General features: G+C 43.2%; 1 long non-coding RNA gene across 2 annotated transcripts in view; it reads left to right on the forward strand.

Annotated features, from left to right (window-relative positions):
* LOC132380993 (uncharacterized) overlaps positions 1-5,368 on the forward strand; it is a 29,525-nt gene extending 24,157 nt beyond the window's left edge. For both annotated transcript variants that reach the window (XR_009507897.1, XR_009507896.1), the window contains exons 2-3: positions 4,660-4,810; positions 5,196-5,368. This is a non-coding gene — a long non-coding RNA (uncharacterized LOC132380993). The remainder of the gene's footprint in view (positions 1-4,659; positions 4,811-5,195) is intronic.
* Positions 5,369-6,000: the final 632 nt, after the last annotated feature.

The following is a 6,000-nucleotide window of genomic DNA, read 5'->3' on the forward strand; positions in this document are numbered from 1 at the left end:
GAGTTCCTCCAGCATCCTGTGTGTGTTGCTTTGGGTTTCCAGCATCTGCAGGTTCTTTCATGTTTGTGCTGCTCTTCAAAGATTGTCCGCCTGGTGTCTATGGTCCCAAAACCAGAACTTGTGTCAGGCCTAGCCGCTCATACGACCATCCACCACCTGCTCCCATGGCTTCAAATGACTCTTATCGGAGGGTGGGGGGGGGGAGGGGCTAAGCAGGTGCTACACATTGCCCAAGGGTAACCTGTAGGCTAATGGAGGGTGAGAGGGCCTTAAACCTCCTTCGGTAGAGACATATCTCCACTCCACCACTCTAAATCATGAGCTAGCAGACCACGATCTTTCAACATTTCAGAACTGGGCAGTCAGATGCTAACAGCTCCCTGCATCCTTGCAGAACTCTTTCTGTCCTCTATGAAACAGCAGCAAGGGAAAACAGTCAAAGTGAACTTATATAAATACTTGGAGAGTTAATTGCCCTGGCAAATTATCGGCTGATCAGTTTGCGATATGTTTCCCTTTAACGTACAAGCTTTTGCTAAGGCCACATTTGGAATACTGCATACAATTCCAGCATCCCTGCCGCAGGGGGCATGCCACGATAAACGGGAAAGGGTACAACAATAAGATTTATAAAGATTTTATTGGGACTGGAGGGCTTGAGTTACAAGGAGAGGCTGGATAAGATTAAAAGATAAGTTCCATTTGTCACATATACATCGAAACACCAAAACGTGCAGCGAGATGTGTCGTTTGCACCATCAACCAACACAGTCCAATGTCCTGGGGGCAAATCGCAATTCCGGCTTCCACTTAGCATGTTCATAACCTACTACCTTTATCCGTAGTTCTTAGGAATGTGGGAGGAAACTGGGGCCCCTGAAGGAAACCCCAACAGTAATGGGGAGAAGGTACACACTCCTTACAGGCAGCGATGGGAATCGAACCCTGTAGACCGATAAGCGGAACTATAAAGCGTTGCACTAACTGCAATGCCATCATGTTGCCCTCAGCATTCCTTCGTCCCTAGAAGGTAGGAGGCCGAGGGGTGACCTCACAGGGCTCTTTAAAATCATGGGAGCATTGAAAATGTGAGCCTTTTCCCCAGGGTAGGTGAGTCTAACACTAGAGGGTAAGGGTTTAAAGAGAGAGGGGAAAGATTATAAGGGATTTGAGGAGCAGATTCTTTGAAGAGTGTATGTGTTGATTGTCAGCAAGGAGGAGATATTAGAGTGCTAATCTAAATCTTAGAAAGGATATTCTGAAAGTGGAGAGGGTTCAATGGAGGTTCACAAAAAAGATTCCAGGAATGAAATGCTTATCATATGCGGAGCACTTGATGGCCCAGGGCCCATCCCCACTGAAATTTAGAAGAATGAGGGAGGAACTCATTGAAACCTATTGAATGTTGAAAGAATTAGATAGAGTGGATGCGGAGAGCATGTTTCCAATAATGGGACGGTCGAGAACCAGAGGGCACAGCCTCAGAATAGAGGGATGCTCATTTAGAATGGAAATGAGGAGGAATTTCTTTAGCCAGAGAGTAGTAAGCCTGTGGAATTCATTGCCATGGGCGGCTATAGAGGCCAGGTCACTGGGTGCATTTAAAGAAGAGGTCGCCAGGTTCTCACTGGTTAATCTGTTCTGTACCTCACAACACTTAATTTAAGCATTTTAGTTTGTTTATTTATGAGTAATTCATCGTTAGATTTCATCCTTACTTTCTAAAGTTATTGTGTGTTATGTGTACTACAGTGCTTTACAACCTGGTTTGGAGACACTTTGTCTCATTTAATGGTACATATATAATTAAATGACAAATAAATTGACTTGACTTGACTTGTGTAGTGAAAGGTAATGGGGGAAAGGCAGGAGAATGGTGTTGAGAGGACAATGGATCAGCCAGGGTGAAAAAGTGGAGCAGAGTCGATGGGCCAAATGGCCTAATCTGCTCCTATGTCTAATGATCTTATGGGAAGGAGCTCAGAGTGAATAATAAACTCATTTTCCTTTGGCAGCTGTACTGGAAACAGAATGGGTCACTGCCCCTCCTCAGTAACGGGCAATTGCTCTTCAACCATCATAAAGCAGCACACTAACAGCCCAGCGGCTAGAAATAACTAATTAACACTTACCGAAAGGAGGAATGGAAATAGAAGCAAATGGCATCACTCAGCAACGAGCCGTTAATGGAAAACACAATTTCTCACTGGTGCTTAAAAAACGGTAAACCTCAGGCTGATTTGGAACACGTATACCTGATGAACTTGGGAAAGAATGAGTAGGCTTGCAAAATTTCCATCTTGACCCAAACTGGTCCGAATCAGAATCACGTTTATTATCATTGATATATGTTGTGAAGTTTGTTGTTTTGCAGCAGCAGTAGAATACAAGATATAAAATATATTATAATTTACAATAAGATATTATATATTCATACACACACACACACATATATATATATATATATATAGAGAGAGAGAGAGAGAGAGAGAGAGAGAGAGAGAGAGAGAGAAAGAGAGAGATTAAATAATTAGTGCAAAAATTGTGCAGTCGTGTTCATTGTTCAGAAATTCAACGGCAGAGGGGAAGAAGCTGTTTCTAAAACATTCAGTGTCATTCTTCAGACTTCTGTAGCTCCTCTCCGATGATATTAATGAGAAGAGGGCATGTTCCAGATGGTAGGGGTCCTTAATGCTGCCTTTTTGAGCCATCACCTCTTGAAGGTGTCCTCAGCGTCCTTGATGGGGCTGGCTGAGTCTCAACCCTCTACAGCTTTCAGCCAGGGGAGACCCAAAGTTTTAAGAAGCAATGAAGGAACAAATAACAAACAGGTGCCTGGAGGAAGTCAGCTTGTCAGGCAGCATATGGCCACATGACTTAGGAGCAGAACGAGGTTATCAAGTCTGCTCCACCATTCCATCGTGGCTGATTTATTATCCCTCTCAACCCCATTCTCCTGCCTTCTCCCCGTGACCTTTGACACCCTTATTAATCAGCAATCTACTAACCCCCACTTTAAAGATACCCAAAGACAAGGCCTTCACAGCCATCTGTGGCAATGAATTCCACAGATTCACCACCGTCTAGGTGAAGAAATTACTCCCCCTTTCCAGCCTTTCGAGCCACGCTGCCCAGCAATTCCCCCAATTTAATCCTCACCTAGTCACGAGACAATTTACAATCACCAATTAACGTACCAACTGGTATGTCTTTGGACTGTGGGAGGAAACCAGAGCACCCGGAGGAAATCCATGCGGTCATGGGAAGAATGTACAAATTCCTTAGCAGCAGTGGTGGAATTTGTCACATATACATTGAAACATACAGTGCAATATGTCATCTGCATTAACTGAGAATGTGCTGGGGGCAGCCAGTAAGTGACATAACGCTTCCAGGCCACAATTCACTGACCCTAATCCGTACATCTTTGGAACGTGGGAGGAAACCAGGGTACCAGGAGGAAACCCACATGGATCATAACATACTTTTATAAGAGTGGCAATTCTTGAATTCAGAGATAAGAGATTAAATATTTAGGAATATGGAGACTAGATGCTTTAAGGAAGCAATTACTCGAGTTGTGTAAAGAGGAGGTAAATAATTTTTTGTACGACGAGAGAACTGAGAGCTACGTGCAAAGGCAAAGAAGAGGAAGTGAAGTTTGAGGAAAATCAGTGAAGTTCATACTGAATAGCAGGGTAAGTTTGATGGGCCGAGTGGCTTACTCCTGCTCCTGTTTCCTTGTGTGTGCTCTTGTTACTCGGGGAACATCTTTGCTCAGACACTTGTGAATCTGGGATGACACACAAAGTGCCAGAACAGCCCAGGTGAAGGGTCCTGACCATTTCCCTCCACAGTTACTACCCGACAGGCCGAATTCCTCCACCACTTTGTGTGACGTGCTTGACAGTCATCAGATGATGTGTCTTATCGTCACTAGCTGAGGGATAGACACCTGCTAGGACACTGGAGACAACGTTCTTTGGAATGGAATGGGATTGGAATGGTCTTCAACATCATTTATGTCCATCTGAGGGAGTTGAATGAGTTAATAGTTCACTGAAAACCAACACCTTCCAGTTGTCTAACTGAACTAGACCCATTTGCCTACATATATATACTTTTTATTGCAATTTATAGCATATTTTAGGTATTGCATTGTATTGCTGCCACAAAACAGCACATCTTACGACATATAAATTAGTGATAATAAACCTGTTTCTGAATCTAATTCTGAAGTAAACGTTTGTGTATATTTTTAATTATTTCCTGATTAGCTGTTCATCTTTAAGTTCTTATCACCTTTAATATTTAAACAGCACTGGTTATTACATTGATCAAGGAGTTATAAGCACAAGAGATTCTGCAGAGGCTGGAAATCCAAAGCAACACACACACACAATACGGTCAGGACTCAGCAGGCCGGGAGGCAGCATCTATAGAAATGGAATGAATGGCTGCTCCGGGCTTCGAGTCTGGGAACTCAGTTTCGTCCTAAGTGCTATTTGCTTACTGTTATTGTTTGCATGATTAATTTTTTTCTCTCTCTGCTCACTGGGAGACTGATGACCTTTTTTAACAGCTTCTTTAGGGTTTCTTGTTATTTGGTTTTGAAACTCTATTATTGGAACTGAGATTGAAGTTTGAACTCTTACGCAGTAACAATACCAAATGACTACAAAAGCCAATGAACTTCTGCAAGCCTGCTGACAACATGACCAGAACTGCATTAGTGAAGAACGCAAAGTACCAGGAGCTGGTAGAACAGTGCCGGAGACAGGTGTGGAGAGAACAACGTGAGCCTGTAGAGGTGAGGTGTTGACGTTTTGCTGGCTTCTCGTGGTGCAGAACCTGCCCTCTCCTTGGCATTACAGGGACTACAAAGAAAAGAGCCATCAGGACTGTCACAGGGGCTGCTCAGCGAACCTCTGGATGGCTGTGAACCAATGGGGGGGGGGGTGGGGTGTGAGAGAAAGACAGTTAAATTAAGTAAGTAGGGCAAAAAAGTAGTGAGATAGTGTTCATAGGTTCAAAGTCCATTCAGAAATCTGATGGCAGAGGCGGGGGTAAAGCTGATCCTGAAACATCGGGCGAGTGCATTTAGGCTCCTCTACCTCCTTCCTTATGGTAGCAATGAGAACAAGGCATGACCTGGGCGATGGGGGTCCTTGATAACGGATGCCATTTTTTTTTAGGCATCGCTCCTTGAAGACGTCCCAGATACATCACTGATCCCAAGATGTCTCTCAGCAGCACAGATCTGTCAAGGAAAGATCGTCTCAAGTGAGGGAGAATCGAAAAGACACATTTCACCGTATGCTTCAATGCTTCAAGAAACATACTGTTTGAGAAATAAAGATACTCTTTAATTGTAAATTCTGTCTGGTGTAAACATACATAGACCTGGTGCCTTTTTGTCCGACGTTAAGATTATTACAAGACCAGCTCTACACAGAGAGCTTGGGCCAGTACGTTCTTGTCCACACTAACACAATGATCAGCACCAGCTGTCAAGGGTTGTTGGTGATCTTGCATTCGGCTTCATGACTAACAGCTAACACAGGTTTGCATTTTCAGTGGCTAAAGATTAATGAAGCCTTCATTTGATCGATACTCCCTTAGAGCAAAGACTGATATTGTATCTTCTCCTCAGGAAGAGAATTGTCCTACAACATGGACCTCGCAAGAGAGCCACGCATTCCCGCAAGATGTCTTTGAATATTTCATTAGAACACTAATTACGTCATCCCATAAAACTTTAATTCCTCTCACAGTTATTGCTGAGGCATATTTCCATGGGCAGCAAATGCAGCCCTAAAGCATGGAATACATTTTTTACTAATAACTGCAGAAGGAATATTTCCATCATGATTATACAGTCCATTAAGGGAATGAGTGTAATATATGTGACAGAAAGAGATTCAAATCATTTTTGTTTATCTGAAGGAAAAAAGTCTGCAGAGAATTTCTTGTTATGATTTGTTGCAGGTAGATCACAAA

The sequence above is a fragment of the Hypanus sabinus genome, chromosome 25 (assembly GCF_030144855.1).
Source record: "Hypanus sabinus isolate sHypSab1 chromosome 25, sHypSab1.hap1, whole genome shotgun sequence".
Classification (NCBI taxonomy): Eukaryota; Metazoa; Chordata; class Chondrichthyes; order Myliobatiformes; family Dasyatidae; genus Hypanus; species Hypanus sabinus.